The sequence below is a fragment of the Nicotiana tabacum genome, chromosome 23 (genome assembly GCF_000715075.1).
Source record: "Nicotiana tabacum cultivar K326 chromosome 23, ASM71507v2, whole genome shotgun sequence".
Classification (NCBI taxonomy): domain Eukaryota; kingdom Viridiplantae; phylum Streptophyta; class Magnoliopsida; order Solanales; family Solanaceae; genus Nicotiana; species Nicotiana tabacum.
In genome coordinates, this window is record NC_134102.1 from 66530556 (window position 1) to 66549764 (window position 19209).

General features: G+C 39.2%; 1 pseudogene; it reads right to left on the reverse strand.

Annotated features, from left to right (window-relative positions):
* Nucleotides 1–1816: 1816 nt before the first annotated feature.
* LOC142177194 (uncharacterized) lies at nt 1817–18141 on the reverse strand (annotated as a pseudogene).
* Nucleotides 18142–19209: the final 1068 nt, after the last annotated feature.

Here is a 19209-nt window from a genome sequence, read left to right on the forward strand (position 1 = left end):
GGACAAATTGATAACACAAAGGTTGGGAGATCCAAGAACTTAAAGAAAATAAGTTGAAGAAATGCATAAGCAGTAAAGAAATGCAATTGAATAGAGAAAAGCAAGAAAAATAAACTAGATATGTGAAAGTTCAAGAAAATATCCAAGAACCCCGAGTTTATCTAGATTTTGACAAGATCCTAATGACAACAAGTTTGTTATGAAACTAATTGCCTTCACTAGAGATAAGCTAATCAATAACTAGATTCGGATCTTGACTTCTACTTTGAATAACTTACGACAACAACTACTAAAAGAAACTATTCGCCTTCGAAGAATATCAAAAGAAACCAAAGATATCACAAGAAAGAAAATTATCTTACTACCTTAAGCTATGAACTAGCTAGGGTTTCAAGATAAATCTCAAAGTAAAGTTCACAAAGGATCAAAAGAACTCACAATAATAATATTAATCTTCAATGTTCTTCTCTACCATGAAAGACAAGCACCCCTTTATATAGTAGTAAAGAAGGAGCTAGTCAAGACTTCAATAAATGGGAATTATATTCCCTAGAAGCATAGAATACTACCCATACTAAGACCAATATAGTTAACATACACATACATCAATGCAAGTCAACATAGATTAAAACAACTATTAAATATATATTCTGGAAACTATTTTTGGGGCTTATTTGGGCTGCTGAAAATTTCTCTTTTTGGGGCATATTTGGGCCTCATTCCATCTTTTCTTGGACTTTAATTTGGGCCTCCAAATAGTTATAAGACTTGGCCCGAAGATCCTCCTTGTGCTGGAGCTCTTCTTCTATTATAAGACACTTTTTAATTGCCAATTGAAGCCCATTAAGCTTGTCTTCAAATTTCTTTGTTTGAGACCTTGTCATGGGCCTTCTTGGAGCTTCTAGAGCTTAATCCTTCTCGTTTAATGATGTTGAGCTTCCATGGATGCTATCATTTCCCTCTTCTCGAAGAGAATTCGTCCTCGAATTCGAGTCTGCATCAAACAAGGAAAGATCAGAAACATTGAAGTTAGCACTAACTTGATATTCACTAGGACGGTCAAGTTTGTAAGCATTCTCTCCAATTCTTTCAAGGAATTCAAATGATCCATCTCCTCTTGGATCTAATTTGGATTTTCGTTTGGCATGAAATCTTTCCTTCCTAAAATACACCCAAACTAAATCTCCAAGCTTAAAAATAATAAATTTTCGCCCCTTATTTCTTCTTAAGGCAGTTTGTTTATTCTTCCGTTCAATTGCAAGCCTTGTACGTTCATGAGTCTTCTTTATCATTTCAGCCTTATTCCTACCATCAAGATTAACAATGTCATTAGTAGGCAAAGGAAACAAATCAAGGAGAGTGAGGGAATTAAATCCATAAACAACTTCAAAAGGAGACTTACCAGTAGAAGAGTGGATAATTCTATTATAGGCAAACTCTACCATGGGCAAATGTTCTTCCCAAGAAGTTAATTTTCCTTTTAAAACAACTCTCAACATATTCCCTAAGGTCCTATTAACTACTTCAGTTTTCCCATAAGTTTGTGGGTGATAAGATGTAGAAAATAACAATTTATTTCCCAACTTTGCCCAAAGAACTCTCCAAAAGTGACTTAAAAATTTAGCATCCCTATCACTAACGATAGTTTTAGGTATGCCATGTAATTTAACCATTTCCTTCGCAAATAAATCAGCCATATGTAATGCATCATTAGTCTTCAAGCATGGAATAAAATGAGCCATTTTTAAAAATCTATCTACCACCACAAATATATTATCCTTACCATACTTAGTTCTAAGAAGTCCTAACACAAAATTCATAGAAATATCAATCCAAGGAGAAGTAGGGACAAGTAAAGGAGTATAAAACCATGTGGTAACACTTTTGATTTGGCTTGTTTACATTTAAGATATTGAGTGCACACTTTTTCAACATCATTTCGCATACTAGGTGAAAAACAATGTTCAACAAGTATATCCAAAGTTTTGGGCACTCCAAAGTGTCCCATGAGTCCACCACAATGTGCTTCCCTAACAAATAATTCACGCAAAGAGCAATTAGGAATATGCAATTTATTTTTCTTAAAAAGGAACCCATTTTGAAGATTAAACCTCTCATAAGGACCCAACTTACATTCTGCAAAAGCCTTGCCAAAATCAGAATCATTAGAATAAAGTCCCTTGATTTGATCAAAACCCAACAATTTAGAAGTAAGAGAAGAAATCAAGACATACTTTCTTGAAAGTGCATCAGCAACCACATTCTCTTTTCCTTGCTTGTGATCAATCACATATGGGAAAGTTTCGATGAATTCAAACCCATTTTTCATGGCGATGATTAAGCTTACCTTGGCTTTTCAAATATTCAAGGATCCATAATCAGTCTTAACCACAAACTCTATTGGCCACAAATATTGTTGCCATGTAGCTAAAGCACTTACCAAAGCATATAGCTCTTTGTCATAAGTTGAGTAGTTCAATGTAGCTCCACTCAGTATTTCACTAAAGTATGCAATGGACTTCGAGTCTTGCCTCAAAACAACACCTATTTCTTTTCCAGAGGCATCACATTCCACCTCAAAAGACTTAGAAAAATCAGGTAATTGCAAAAGAGGAGCAAAACATAATTTTTCTTTCAACTAGTTGAAATCATCATCTTGTTCTTTTCCCCATGAAAAAACCTTATCCTTCTTAGTAACTTCAGTTAAAGGAGTAGCAACAGTGCTAAAATCTCTAACAAATCTCCTATAAAAACTAGCAAGCCCATGAAAACTTCTAACTTCAGTTACAATGTTAGGTTTAGGCCATTCTTTGATTGCCTTGATTTTCTCTTGATCAACTTCAACTCCCTTAGAACTAACCATAAAACCCAAGAATACCACATGGTCCACACAAAAAGTACACTTCTTAAGATTAGCAAACATGTGTTGCTTTCTAAGAACTTCAAAAACTTATTTTAAATGTTCCACATGCTCATCTAGATTTTTAGAATAAATCAAGATATCATAAAAATAAACCACCACAAATTTCCCATGAAAATCCTTAAAAAGATGATTCATCAATCTCATGAAAGTGCTGCATACATTAGTCAAGCCAAAAGGCATAACTAACCCCTCATAAAGCTCATATTTGGTCTTAAAAGTAGTTTTCTATTCATCTTTAGGATTCATTCAAATCTGATGGTAACCACTTTTTAGATCAATTTTAGAAAAGATTTTGGATCCATGCAATTGATCCAACATGTCATCAAGACGAGGGATAGGATGGCGATACTTTACCGTTATCTTGTTGATTACTCTAAAATCCACGCACATCCTCTAAGTTCCATTTTTTTTGGGATACCAATAGGACGTGAACAGAGCAAGGGCTCATGCTCTCTCTCACAAGACCTTTCTCAAGCAACTCCTCAATTTGCCTTTGAAGCTCTTTTGTATCTTTTGGATTACTCCTATAAGCAGGCTTATTTGGAATTTGTGCTCCAGGCACAAAGTCAATTTGGTGCTCAATGCCAAGCAAAGGTGGCAGACCTTTAAGGACCTCCTCAGGCAAGATATCATCAAAATCCTGCAAAAGAGAAGAAATATTACTTGGCAAAGAAGAAGTTAGTAACTTAGAATTAATCAAAACTTCTTTATAAGTAAGTAGTATAATGGGCAGCCCCTCTTTTCTTGCATTCAAACACTCCTTGGCTTTTATGTACAAACTCTCCTTTTTCTTTTCCTTTGCCTCTTTCCGCTCACCAAAACTTTCCTTTTTATCACTCAAATCCTCTTTTACCACTTTACTCAAGTTGCTTCCCTCTCTCTCTCTCTCTCTCTCTCTCTCTCGGTCATCTCCTTTTCTTTCTAGCTCTGAGCCTTCTTTCTTTTTTTTCCCTCAAGCTCACTTTTTTTCATCCTTTTTGTTTTTCCATTATTTCTCTCAATCTCTTTTGATCCTCAAACACTTGAGAAGGACTTAAAGGTGCAAGAGTATACTTCTTTCCATTAAGCTCAAGAGAATATCTATTCTTTCTTCCATCATGAAAAATATTCCTATCATATTTTCACAGACGACCTAACAAGATGTGACAAGCTTGCATATGAACCACATCACAAAGAACATCATCCACATACCTACCAACATTGAAGGAAATCATGCATTATTTGTTTACTTTTAGTTCACCACTATCATTCAACCATTGGAGTCTATAGGGTTTAGGGTACTTCATGTATGCAAGCTCTAAAATGTTCACCAAGTGTGAACTCACTACATTAGCACAACTACCACTATCAATAATCATAGAACAAATTTTTTTCTTTATTCCACACCTAATATGAAATATATTCTCCCTTTGTTCTTCACTATTGATTCCTAAATTAATAGTCATAATCCTCCTAACTACCTTAACCAAACCATCATTAAAAGGCAACTCTACATCATCTTCACTCACACCTTCCTCTTCTTCATCTTCCTCACTATTTTCTCCCTCATATTCTCCATCTATAGTCCTCCTAACTACCCAAACCAAACCATCATTAGGAAGTTCTACATCATCTTCACTTACTCCTCTCTCTTCTTCCTCACTTTTTTACTCTCATATCCTCCATCTTCTCTCAAAAGAATATTTTTTCTATTTGGATATTCATGCATCATATGGCCTTTTCCATGATATTTGTGACATTGAATGGAACTAGAAGGTTTAGGGGATCTATAATTGAAAGCTTTACCTCCCTCTTTCTCATCAACTTTACCTTTCACCTTGTTTTCTTGAGGTCTAGAAATCACTTCTTATTTTGGCCATGGCTTCTTGGAATTGGTGTTTGGCCGACTTATCCATGAGCTAGCTTGCTGCCTATATTTATTTTGCTTTTTTATTTTTACAACCAAATCTACTAACTCATCTATAGTTACATATTGTTGTATCTCTACTACATCAGCTATTTCTATATTTAAACCATTAAGAAATCTAGCCATAGTGGCCTCTTCTTCTTCCTTACAATTAGCTTGGATCATAGCCATATCCATAGCTTTAAAGTATTCATCAACAGTCATGGTTCCTTGTTTCAAGGTCTGAAGACGTAGTTGTAGGTATCTTTGAAAGTGGGAGGGCACAAACCTCTTCCTCATGACTCTCTTCATCTCGGTCCAAGTAGCAATGGGTGGTTCTCTATCTTGTTGTCTGTCCCTTGTAAGAGTTTTCCACCTAATAGAAGTATAATAAAAAAATTCAACAACTTAACCTTCTTACCTTCAGAGTAGTTATGACAGTCAAAGATGGCCTCAACTTTCCGCTCCTAATCAAGGTACAAGTATGGGTCTCTTGTTCCCTTGAAAGATGGCATCTTCATTTTTATGCTTCTAATATTATCATCTTCTACTCCACCTCATTGTCTCCTCCTATCTCTTCCCACCCTATCTAGATTTATATCAAGATCATCAACAAAATTATCTATAGGATTTTCTTGATTTACAATGGGGGCATGGGGTATATTTCTTCTATTATGAGGCCTAGGATTATTTTGAGGTTGTACATTAGGTTGATTTGCCCTCCTAAGTGCAGCTATTGTCTCATTTTGTTCAGCAATAGTATTCCTTATCTCTTGGAAATGCAAGTTCCATCTCTCGAATTGTTGATGCATAGTATGTAGAGTGAAATTATTTTCTTGCTCAGATTTCGGCTTCCTGAAGAGCCCTCTTGTCACGACCCAAATCCTTGAAAGGTCGTGATGGAGCCGGACACTACTGTCAGGCAAGCCAACACCAATAATTAGTAAATTCTTATTTTAATATTTTGAAATCATATTTCCTTCAATTAAACAGTAGAAGATAAAAAAAATTCAAAGTAAATAATAATGTTTTTAACAATCTCCATACTGAATAACCCAAAATCACCCCAGAACCCGGTGTCACAAGTGCATGAGCCTCAACTAAGAATGTAAAATAAAATACAACATCTGTCCGAAATACAAATTGGATAGGAAAAATATAAATACTCTAAAGGAGACTCTGCTAGTTGCGGACTCGTAACATAGAATGCAGCTCACCTGAGTCCCCGCAAATAACTGCGCCTCTGCGCCCATAAGGCCATAGGCATGTATGCACCTGCACAAAAATGTGCAACAAGTATAGTATGAGTACATAAATCAATGTGTACCCAGTAAGTATCCCGCCTAACCTCGAAGAAGTAGTGACGAGGGGCCGGCTCCGATACTTACTACGGGCTATAGATAAAATGTCAATGATATAAATAAGCATGGGTTACGTAGGACGACTGTAAGCTTAATGTCGTGAAATAAGTAGACAATTCTTTTGTTCATAAGAAAATTTTCAGATTTATTTTCATCTTTTAACATGTTATATCTCCGACCAATGAGGCCATATCAATTATCAATAATTTCAAAACAATCAATTACGTCATGCGCAAATCATGCCTAGGTCGTACGACCCGATCCAACCTAATATTAAAACTGTGCATTACCGAAGGGTCGAACGGCGCGAAACATAGATTCCTCTATTTAATTTGCCGAGGCGTTTGGCCTGTTCCACAAAAGTAAACACAATCAAAAAATCACTCAAGAATTTCATTAAGGAGCAATTACCCAAGGAAAATGTCACTCTTCTTTTAACGGTCAAGAAAACAAGTTTAATCCTTTTAGAAATTTATTTACCAAGTTCGATATAATTTAAGCAATTTAAATTGACAATGAGGTCACAATTATCACAAGTATGGCATGCTTTTGGGGTCCTAAACTACCCGGACTTAAGCATAGTAGTTGCTACGCACGGACTCTCATCACCTCGTGCGTACGTTGCCCCCCACAAATAGGAGCACATATTGATTTAGTTCACCTATGGGGTAAATTCCCTCTTACAAGGTTAGAAAGGAGACTTACCTCGCTCCGCAATTCTATAACCAGCTCCAAGCTGCTCCAACAACTCAAACCGATGCCCGTCGCTCCAAAACTAGTCAAATAAGATGCAACCCAATCAAAATATGCTCAAATACTCATAATTAATCAATTTACAATAATTTTCAACTCCACTCGAAAAGTCGATAAAAGCACCCTCGGGCCTACGTGCCCGGATTCCAAATTTTTTTGAAGATAACCATTACCTATAGCTTCACGAACTCAAATATATAATTTATTCTCAATTTCATGCCCAATTCGTGATCAAAATCCAAGAATACCAATTTCCAGATTTTTCTTCAAAATCCCAAGTTTCTACAAATTTTCATGTCTAAATCCGTATATAATCCAAATATTTAACTTGCAATAGGTGGGAATCACTTACCTTGACATAGATGACTAAAATCTCCCCTTGAAACTCTCCAAAACTCGTCCATCCCAGTGAAAAATGAGAGAGAATGGGCCAAATCCCATATTAAATCCAATCTGCCCAGAACCGTTCTTCTTCGCGTTCGCGTGACCAGTGTTGCGTTCGCGAAGGCCTGACCATGCACATCATCGCGTTCGCATTCAAGCTCTCGCGTTCGCGGTAGCCAACTGCCCTCCTTCTTCGCGTTCGCGAAAGCTTAATGGCTCAGGGTCCCGGCTCCCCTTCCTTCTTTGCGTTCGCGACCACTGCGTCGCGTTCGCATAAGCTTGACCAGACCTTTCCTCACGTTCACATCCACTGTGTCGTGTTCGCGAAGGCCAAATCCAGCACCCCCAAAATTTCTTTTTCGCGAACACGGGACTTCCTTCGCGTTCGCGAAGAAGGAAACCAGACGCCAGAATCAACAGTTCCAAAACAGCTACAAATGATCTGAAATCACCCCGAAACACACCCAATGCCCTAGGGACCTCAACCAATCATACCAACCAATCCCATAACACATTACGAACTTGCTCGAGGCCTCAAATCGCATCGAACAACATCGAAATCACGAATCGTACCCCAATTCAAGCTTAAAGAACTTTAGAACTTCAAACTTCTATACTCGATGTCGGAACCTATCAAATCACGTCCGGACACGCTCCCAACACCAGAATCACCATACGGAGCTATTCCCAGTCTTGGAATCCCAAACAGATGTCGATATCATTGAAATGCACTTCAACCCAAATTTATGGAATTCTTCCAAACGCTAACCTTCCACAATAGGCGCCGAAACGCTCCCAGGTCATCCAAAACCCAATCCGGACATACACCTAAGTCCAAAATCATCATACGAACCTATTGGAACCTTCAAATTCCGATTCTGAGGCCGTCTACTCAAAAATCACACTTTAGTCAATTTCACCAACTTAAAGCTTCTGAAATTAAAATTTTCTTTCCAAATTAACTCCGAACTTTCCAAAATTAAATTCCGACCATGCGTACAAGTCATAATACCTGAAGTGAAGCTGCTCATGGCCTCAAACCACCGAACGACGTGCTAGATCTCAAAACAACTGGTCGGGTCGTTACATTCTCTCCCACTTAAACATACGTTCACCCTCGAACTTGCTAAGAACTGTTCTGGAGTTGTCTGAAATCACTGTTTAACACCTCGTGCACCTGCCCGTGCTACCACAACCCAGCTGAGCACGTTAGTTCGAGCAAATCTGAAGATCCTCCCCTTTATTTAGGTAAATAAGCCTTAGGGCCAAATTCCAACGTCCGAAATTCTCTACTAGGCCTGCTTCCATCATACAAACACTGTTTCAATCACCACACGATGTACCAATACATGATTGTATACTCTCACTGAATTTTTACCATACACCACGTAACTCACTTGCCCAAGGCAATCTTTCTAAAGCACATCAGCTAAAATTTCCACTGACTGAAGCCCGTAGTGTACCTCATGACCAATTAAGCCTTGCTTAAACTCTCGCAATACTGCCACGACAGAGAAGATGTGTAGAACTCATAGCCACCTACCGAATTACAATTTATGGAGTCTCTCCTCCCGACAAGAACCATTACCTCATTCTGGACTGAATAACAATATTTACTCTTTAGTATGCTTCATATAAATTTGTTCGCACTGATCCCAGGTCCAAAAATTGCGTCTCACCCCAGTACAAGCTGCTCAGACAATAAGCCACCTTAGACACTGCAAAAGCCTCATATGATGCCACAACGTGCTAACAAGCTACGGACTCGAATGTGATACATAAGGAATTGAACTCTGGAAAGAACCACTCAACCCACGTAACTAATTAAACAACCGAAAAGGCGTTATGAACCTTCCTCAGAAAATGAGAAGCAAAACACACAAGAATAGATATAGGGAACTGTACTCAACATCACACTGTTGCGGCGTGCAACCTGATCCACACATGATACCCGTGGCGACGTGCCACCCGATCCACACATAAAATCTATATAAGGAGATACTTACCGAGCGAGAATGCTCATTATTACAAAATACTCGAATATCGGCCACAAGCACGCTAAGTGCATAATACCATCCTAGGGAGACAGATAGTGCTATGCGCTGCAAAATCAAGCACAACTAAGGTGCGATATATGATCTGAATCTCGAGAGCCATCCTGCTCACATAACATCATCGCTACGCGGAACCTCAGCACATGTGAAATTTATCAAGCCATTTCACAACTCACACGGCACAATATAGTATTACATACAATAGCTAACGATGAAATAACATCCAACGTCCGAATACTCCTTCATAAGGAGCGCTATGCTGAGATGAATACATCCGGCCTGAGATAGAGCCCACATTCATATATTAGATCCATCCACGGACCTCAAGCCGATTCTGATCGCACCGCACTAGGCTAATAACCTTTCAAGGGTCCATAATAACCCATCTTTCCCATAACACATAAGAACAACCATCAAAACCGGAACAAACTTCTACAGTCCACCACCAAATGAACCGAGCATCCTCTAGGCACAAATTCCCAAATCATCGATATTGCCACAATCTTCATACTTGGTTACCATTCTTCAATTAACCAAGTGACTACACATCACACTTATACAATCTTCCTGTGGGATATGCTCCCATGACCTTCCGCATCAGGTAACAAGTCTGTACATTCATACAGTCGACCGCGCTAATGCTGTGAAGTGAATCAAGGATCTGCAAATCAATACTTAAAGCTTCTTACATAAGACACCGATCTTAGGTGACACTGAAGACAATACCAGCCTACTCTAAATATCTAAATTCGTTTCCTGCTCGTTCGAGCTCGTGACATTCTTGTCAAACACCGAACCGCAACCTTAGTCCCCAGCTTCCAATTTCCCATGCCACTTACTGCACCTAACATGCCAATACGTGAGAGTACCAGAATTCCATCATAACTCTCGAACCACCAATAGGTACACAGTTCATCATATAGAACATTTCTACTTAGCTCATTCCAGAAGAACCAATGCAACACGTAACTAAATCCTCAAACCGCAGCAAAATACAACCTCGAGTAGTGGTCTAAACCATCATAATTCTTCCAGGTTCCATCTACACATAACAGGGCTCGAATGCCCCCAAATAAAATAAATTACGGCGGTCGTCAAGCCTCACACGTACCGCCACAAATCACATGTACAACTCAACACGCTGAAGGAGCTGATCATTGCCATCATCATGCCAATTCAACCATTGCTAACCGAACCCGACTTCTCCTAATTTACTCTGGATCTTCCTTAGAAATAACAACAACTCCTTTATCAATATAACGAACTCAATCCGCACTCATCCTGAGTGACCCCATTTCACGAGACCACATTGTCTCCAAAACCCACAAACCATCTCACACCCTCCTTGTGCGCACATCCGCATCTTCAACTGGTACACCCATTATGATATTTCCTTTACGATTCCGAAGTTATTTTCTCCCATTCTTCCATTGCTACACCGCATACCAAAGATAGCATAGAACACTCCAAGACACTTTTAATAATCCTCTGCAAAAGCTCAATACTTAACCATACTACTGGCTCAAAATCCTTAGGCACCGCACTTAAACTTTTAACCTACTAGGATCATTGTTGACAGTCACCCACTCTGACTTTTTCCCGAATATAATGAAACTCCAAGGCCCTGTTAGCGCATGAACACCCTCTAAAAAAAGCAACCGGCTGAATTTTTTTCTTATACACCACTTCTACACGAAGCATAGGCTCTGAGTCTTCCCCAAACCTGAACACAAGTTGATAAGGCCAAATATAGCCCGTATTCCTCAAAATCTTTTGCCTGAACTACCACTGATGTTCTCTTTCTTTAGTCATGGCAACCCACCAGTACACCGATAACCAGAAACCGCACTAGTTGACAACTACACAATTCAATCATAGACGGTGGGGCTCTCCCACTTAGCCTGAAGCTACTATTGCATGACCCTGGAACCCACTAAGGTTCCTTATCTCCTATTGACATGATCTTGCACAATCACCCCGCCAAATTTCTCGAAATCCTTCTATTAACCTTTAATGAACACTCCGAACCACTAGCCACAGTCACATATTCAATCTCTTACCGGGTAGCCAGTAGAATTCTTCGCATAAGCTTCATCAACACTACGCGACCGCTAACCTGCTCCCAGGAGATAACCCACCTGTGAAAATTCCATGCTGACATCCTCCAACAACGCTGCACCGAGTACAATTACCATAAAGCCAATAAACCATCCTGAGCCCATGCTCGTTCACCAGATGTACAAGTCCGTTCACTCCTCATGGACATCAACTAAAGGTGCGACAATACATTCCAATCCAAAGTCATGTTGTATCCTCCTTCATATCAAGCCACTCCCTCCTGTCACACCCAATCTTCCTCAATATAGCAGCCAATATTCCAAATTAAGCCCGTAGACCTAGTCACTGTCCACCATGAATACCAAATCACTCTAAACTTTCCTCAAGGCTTGTAGCTATCCTATCACAAAACCCACATGCTACTCTGCCACTCTCCCACTTTGATCAAACTCACTTCTTTAAGTAACTACCCGACTCCTGTTTCTCACCCTTGGCCTTCTATGAGTTTATCCACCGCAAGGCACCTCCCACTTGTCCTTCCTCATCCTTTGCTGCCAGTTGTTGCCTTAAATCAAGATCTACCTCTGTAGCACTTGAACCGATAGATCGCTACCAACTTTAAACCTTTCCAGAAATCATCTTTCTCGAGCCATCAATACCAGGAATGCCGATTCGATCCCGAACCACTGCACATTGCGACCTCTGACAGCCGCTTTCCCGGCACCATTTATAATACTCTGAACCGAGGCAAATTGAAGGAAACCATAACACCGACGAACTTAACTCATTATAACCAATCGAGGACGATGACGCCACATCACAGGTGAAGATTCCACCACGCTCGAAAATATCGAGTCCCGCTACTCCATCAACCCATGTTTGAACACTCTTAGTTTGATTGCCTGTCCTTCGTTGGAAGTACAATACCAAATCTCTGAATCGTGCACTGAGTAAACCTCCTTCAAGTCATTCACTACCCCGAGACATAGGCAAGCATCCTACCATAACATCAATATTGTGCGATAACAACTCATGAGCATAATAGCAACCTGTGCATAGCCTCAAAGCTCTCAGAAGTACAGCTACTAAGCTGAAATGACAGAATATCCTTCCACAAGGCGACGACAATAGCCCAATCAACTACGCAGGGAGAAACATCCCGCACCACATCTGTAGTACCATTACAATTCATCAATTCCCAATTTATAACAAGTGCTTCACGTCGCATAAGGCTGAATAGGAAGGGAATGAAGGCATAAGCCTTAAAAGAATCAAATCGCATGATGAGGAATCAAGAAGGGAAGTTCTCCTGACAGCCCTGTAGCCTCTCGAAGATAAATACAGACGTCTCCGTACCAATCCGCAAGACTCTACTAGATTCGCTCATGACTCGTGAGACCTAAGTGAACCTAGTGCTCTGATACCATGTTGTCACGACCAAAATCCTTGAAAGGGCGTGATGGCACCGGACACTACTGTCAGGTAAGCCAACACCAATAATTAGTAAATTCTCATTTTAATATTTTGAAATCATATTTTCTTCAATTAAATAATAGAAGATAAAAAAAATTTCAAAGTAAATAATAATGTTTTTAACAATCTCCATACTGAATCACCCAAAATCACCCCAGAACCCAGTGTCACAAGTGCATGAGCCTCAACTAAGAATGTAAAATAAAATACAACATCTGTCCGAAATATAAATTGGACAGGAAAAATATAAATACTCTGAAAGAGACTCTGCTAGCTGCGGACTCGTAATGTGGAATGCAGCTCACCTGAGTCCCCGCAAATAACCGCGCCTCTGCTCCCATAAGGCCACTAGGCATGTATGCACCTGCACAAAAATGTGCAGCAAGTATAGTATGAGTACATAAATCAACGTGTACCCAGTAAGTATCCCGCCTAACCTCGAAGAAGTAGTGATGAGGGGCCGTCTCTGATACTTACTATGGGCTATAGATAAAACATCAATGATATAAATAAGCATGGGTTACGTAGGACGGCTGTAAGCTCAATGTCGTGAAATAAGTAGACAATTCTTTTGTTCATAAGAAAATTTCGAGATTTATTTTCATCTTTTAATAATTTATATCTCCGGCCAATGAGGCCATATCAATTATCAATAATTCCAAAACAATCAATTACGTCATGCACAAATCATGCCGAGGTCGTACGACTCAATCCAACATAATATTAAAATTGTGCACTGCCGGAGGGTCGAACGATGCGAACCATAGATGCATCTATTTAATCTGCCGAGGCGTTTGGCCCATTCCACAAAAGTAAACACAATCAAACAATCACTCAAGAATTTCATTAAGGAGCAATTACCCAAGGAAAATGTCACTCTTCTTTTAATGGTCAAGAAAACAAGTTTAATCCTTTTAGAAATTTATTTACCAAGTTCGATATAATTTAAGCAATTTAAATTGACAATGAGGTCACAATTATCACAAGCATGGCATGCTTTTGGGGTCCTAAACTACCCGGACTTAAGCATAATAGTTGCTACGCACGGACTCTCGTCACCTCGTGCGTATGTTGCCCCCCACAAATAGGAGCACATCTGGATTTAGTTCACCTATGGGGTAAATTCTCTCTTACAAGGTTAGAAAGGAGACTTACCTCGCTCCGTAATTCTATAACCGGCTCCAAGCCACTCCAACAACTCATACCGATGGCCATCTCTCCAAAACTAGTCAAATAAGATGCAACCCAATCAAAATATACTCTAATACTCATAATTAATCAATTTACAATAATTTCCAACTCCGCTCGAAAAGTCGATAAAAGTACCCTGGGCCCACGTGCCCGGATTCCAATTTTTTTTGAAGATAACCATTACCCATAGCTTCACGAACTCAAATATATAATTTATTCTCAATTTCATGCCCAATTCATGATCAAAATCCAAGAATACCAATTTCTAGATTTTTCTTCAAAATCCCAAATTTCTATAAATTTTCATGTCTAAATTTGTATATAATCCAAATATTTAACTTGCAATAGGTGGGAATCACTTACCTTGACATAGATGACGAAAATCTCCCCTTGAAGCTCTCCAAAAATCGTCCATCCCAGTGAAAAATGAGAGAGAATAGGCCAAATCCCGTATTAAATCCAATCTGCCCAAAACCGTTCTTCTTGGCGTTCGCATGACCAGTGTCGCGTTCGCGAAGGCCTGACCATGCGCAGCATCGCATTCGCGTTCAAGCTCTCGCGTTCGCGTTCAATCTCTCGCGTTCGCGGTAGCCAACTGCCCTCCTTCTTCGCGTTCGCAGTCTAAGCTTCACGTTCGTGAAGGCTTAATGGCTCAAGGTCCCAGCTCCCCTTCCTTCTTCGCGTTTGCGACCACTGCGTCACGTTCGCGTAAGCTTGACCTGACCTTGCCTCGCATTTGCATCAACTGCGTCACGTTCACAAAGGCCAAATCCAGCACCCCCAAAATTTCTTCTACGCGAATGTGGGACTTCCTTCGCGTTCGCGAAGAAGGAAACCGGACACCAGAATCAGCAGTTCCAAAACAGCTCCAAATGATCCGAAACCACCCCGAAACATACCCGAGGCTCCCGGGACCTCAACCAATCATACCAACCAGTCCCATACCACATTACAAACTTGATCGAGGCCTCAAATCGCATTGAACAATATCGAAATCACGAATCGTACCCCAATTCAAGCTTAAATAACTTTAGAACTTCAAACTTCTATATTCGATGCCGGAACCTATCAAATCACGTCCGATTGACCTCAAATTTTGTACACAAGTCACATTCGACATTATGGACCTACTCTAACTTCTGGAATCAGAATCCGACTGATATCAAAAAGTTCACTCCCGATCAAACTTCTCAAAAGCCTTCAAATTTTTAACTTTCGCCAAATGACCCCAAAATGACCTACGGACCTCCAAATCCACAACCGGACGCGCTCTCAACACCAGAATCACCATACGGAGCTATTCCTAGATTCAAAATACCAAACAGACGTCGATATTATTGAAATGCACTTTAACCCAAATTTATGAAATTCTTCCAAACGCCAACCTTCCATAATAGGTGTCGAAATGCTCCCGGATCATCCAAAACCCGATCCGGATATATGCCTAATTCCAAAATTATCATACAAACCTGTTGGAACCTTCAAATCCCGATTCCAAGGTCGTATACTCAAAAATACACTTTAGTCAATTTCTCTAATTTAAAGCTTCTGAAATTAAAAATTTCTTTCCAAATCAACTCCGTACTTTCTGAAATTAAATTCCGACCAAGCCTACAAGTCATAATACCTGAAGTAAAGCTGCTCATGGCCTCAAACCGCCGAACGATGTGCTAGAGCTCAAAATAACCAGTCGGGTCGTTACACCTCTGTTCATTATCACTAGCACCTGTATGAGACATCTTTAAAAATAAATAGTTATCACTCAAACTTTGGCTCTACCCACTCTTGCCTTTTCCCCCTCAATTAACCTTTGGAAAATACCTTATGGATTTATAATTAAACCCAACTCGTATTAAAACCCTTAGTAATAAAATAAGGAATTTTGGGGCACTAAAGAAAGTGAAGAACCAACCCTAGAAAGAGTAGGATTTAGTTGAAACAAAACTCGAACAAAGGAAAGGATATTTAGAACAAGATCAAAGGAGTAAGAAAAATTAATTTTCTTTCTTATCCTTAAAGATCTATGATCCCCTCTTCTTGTTTTCTTTCTTGACTTTGGAAAAAATCACAAATAAAATCAGATTTCTTGAAGAGCAACATGATTCTCCCTTTTTTTTGAAAGATTTTTTTCGTTTTTTTAACCTTTTTGTATAGTGTACTATTCACTGCTACAATAACTTCTTCTTTTTTATTTTTTCTTTGTTTTTTTGCTCCTTTATTCAAGAAATGCCCAAGATTTATCAAGAATGGAATCTTGATACAACGCTCTGATACCACTTGATAACACAAAGGTTGGGAGATCCAAGAACTTAAAAAAATAAGTTGAAGAAATACAGAGGCAGTAAAGAAATGGAATTGAATTGAGAAAAGCAAGAAAAATAAACTAGATATATCGAAATTTAAGGAAAGATCCAAGAACCCCGAGATTATGTTTATCTAGATTTTGAAAAGATCCTAATGACAACAAGTTAGTTATGAAACCAATTGTCTTCACTAGAGATAAGCTAATCAATAACTAGATTCGGATCTTGACTTCTAGTTTGAATAACTTACGACAACAACTAGTAAAAGAAACTATTCGCCTTTGAAGAATATCAAAAGAAACCAAAGATATCACAAGAAAGAAAATTATCTTACTACCTTAAGCTATAAACTAGTTAGGGTGGCAAGATAAATCTCAAAGTAAAGTTCACAAAGATTCAAAAGAACTCACAATAATAATATTAATCTTCAATGTTCTTCTCTACCATGAAAGACAAGCACCCCTGTATATAGTAGTAAAGAAGGAGCTAGTCAAGACTTCAATAAATGAGAATTATATTCCCTAGAAGCATAGAAGACTACCCATACTAAGACCAATGTAGTCAACATACACATAGGCCAATGCAAGTCAACATAGAGTAAAACAACTATTAAATATATATTCTAGAAACTATATTTTGGGCTTATTTGGGCTGCTGAAAATTTCTCTTTTTGGGGCATATTTAGGCCTCATTCCATCTCCTCTTGGACTTTAATTTGGGACTCCAAATAGTTGTAAGACTTGGACCAAAGATCCTCCTTGTGCCGGAGCTCTTCTTCTATTATAAGACACTTTTTAATTGCCAATTGAAGCTCATTAAGCTTCTCTTGAAATTTCTCTGTTTGAGACCTTTTCATGGGCCTTCTTGGAGCCTCCAGAGCTTCATCCTTCTCCTTTAATGACGTTGAGCTGCCATGGATGCTATCACAAATGATTGTCCACTTGATTCTCTATTCCTTTACGGTCTCGGATCTATCTCCGAGTCAAATTCCTGCAAGAGTAAAGCCCAACTGATTAGCCTTGGTTTAGAATCTTTCTTTTCGAGCAAATACCTGATGGCTGAATGGTCTATGTAGACAATGACTTTGGTGCCAACCAAGTAATCCCGAAATTTATCGAACGCCCAAACTACAACAAGAAATGCCTTTTCTATCTTCGTAAACTTTATTTGAGCATGAGTAAGAGTCTTTCTTGCATAGTAAATAGAGTGAAACACTTTGTTCCTTCTTTTGGCCCAATATGGCCCCTATTGTACCATCGCTGGCGTCAGACATCAACTCGAATGGCTCATTCCAGTCAGGAGCCACTATAATTGGCGCACTCACTAACTTCAGTTTTAGTTCCTTGAATGCGTTCAGACAATCATCGTCGAACATGAATGGAATATCCTTTTCTAACAACCTGCACAATGGAGAGGAAATGTTTGAGAAATCCTTAATGAATCAGCAATAAAAACCCGCATGTCCCAGCAAAATTCGAACTCCTTTCACTGAAATTGGTGTCGGAAACTTTTCAATTGCTTCCACCTTAGCTTTATCAACTTCTAGTCCATCTTTGGACACCTTGTGTCCCAACACTATGCCTTCACGGACCATAAAATGACACTTTTTCCAATTTAACACAAGATTAGTCTCCTCGCACCATGCAAGCACTTTAGCAAGATTGGTTAGGCATTCATCAAAAGAGGGACCAAACACAGAATAATTATGCATAAAGACCTCTATGAACTGTTCCACCATATAAGTAAAGATAGACATTATAATCCTTTAAATGCATAAGTTCCATAAGGGCATGTAAAAGTGGTTTTTTCTTGATCTTCCGGGGCAATAGCAATTTGATTTTACCCCGAATATCCATCGAGGAAGCAATAGTATTCCTGTACGGATAACTTGTAAAGCATTTGGTCAATGAAGGTGTCACGTCCCGGAATTCCCACCCTCGAGATCGTGATGGCGCCTAACATTTCAGTTGCTAGGCAAGCCAATGTTTAGATATAGTTATTAACCATTTTTAACAATTCCAATCAAATGAAAACTAATAAGTTAAATAAACTGAGATAGAGTAATTTATAAACAGCGATATCCAAATACAAATCCCAAAACCGGTGTCATGGATACACGAGCGTCTAGAGTACTACAAATAATAGTCTGAATAAAAGCGTAACAGTCTGAATCGAAATAAACAACTAAGGTAATGTAGAAGGGGAATCCAGGGCTACGAATGCTGTGCAGCTGTACCTCAAGCCTCCATCGAGCACTGGATCCGAGCAAATCTACTGAACGCCGCTAGGACCAATTCCAAAATCTACACAAAAAGTGCAGAGTGTAGTATGAATACAACCGACCCCATGCACTCTATAAGTGCCGAGCCTAACCTCGATGAAGTAGTGACAAGGCTAAGGTGAGTCACTTACAATAGCGTGTACGGAGTGATAATAATAATAACAGAGAAGGAAAACAAGAAATGAAAGTAAGGCAATTAATGAATGAAAATGAACTCAATCCTCCCGATCAGAGAATCTAGATTATCATACCTCAAAATATCATATAAAAAAGCTGAAAACTAACACAATAACAACAAGGAGTACAACACACACAATCCGTTGCGGCGCGCAACCTGATCCCACCATATACACACAATCCTCCCTTATTTCACCTTAACTTCATTTTTCAATATCAAGAACCACGTATACATTCTGTTGCGGCACGCAACCCGATCCCACCATATCATCACAATCAATGTCATAAGCCTCCCTTATTTCACCATGTCACAAATTATCAATATCAGGTATTACGCACACAACCCTCGAGGCGCACAACCTGATC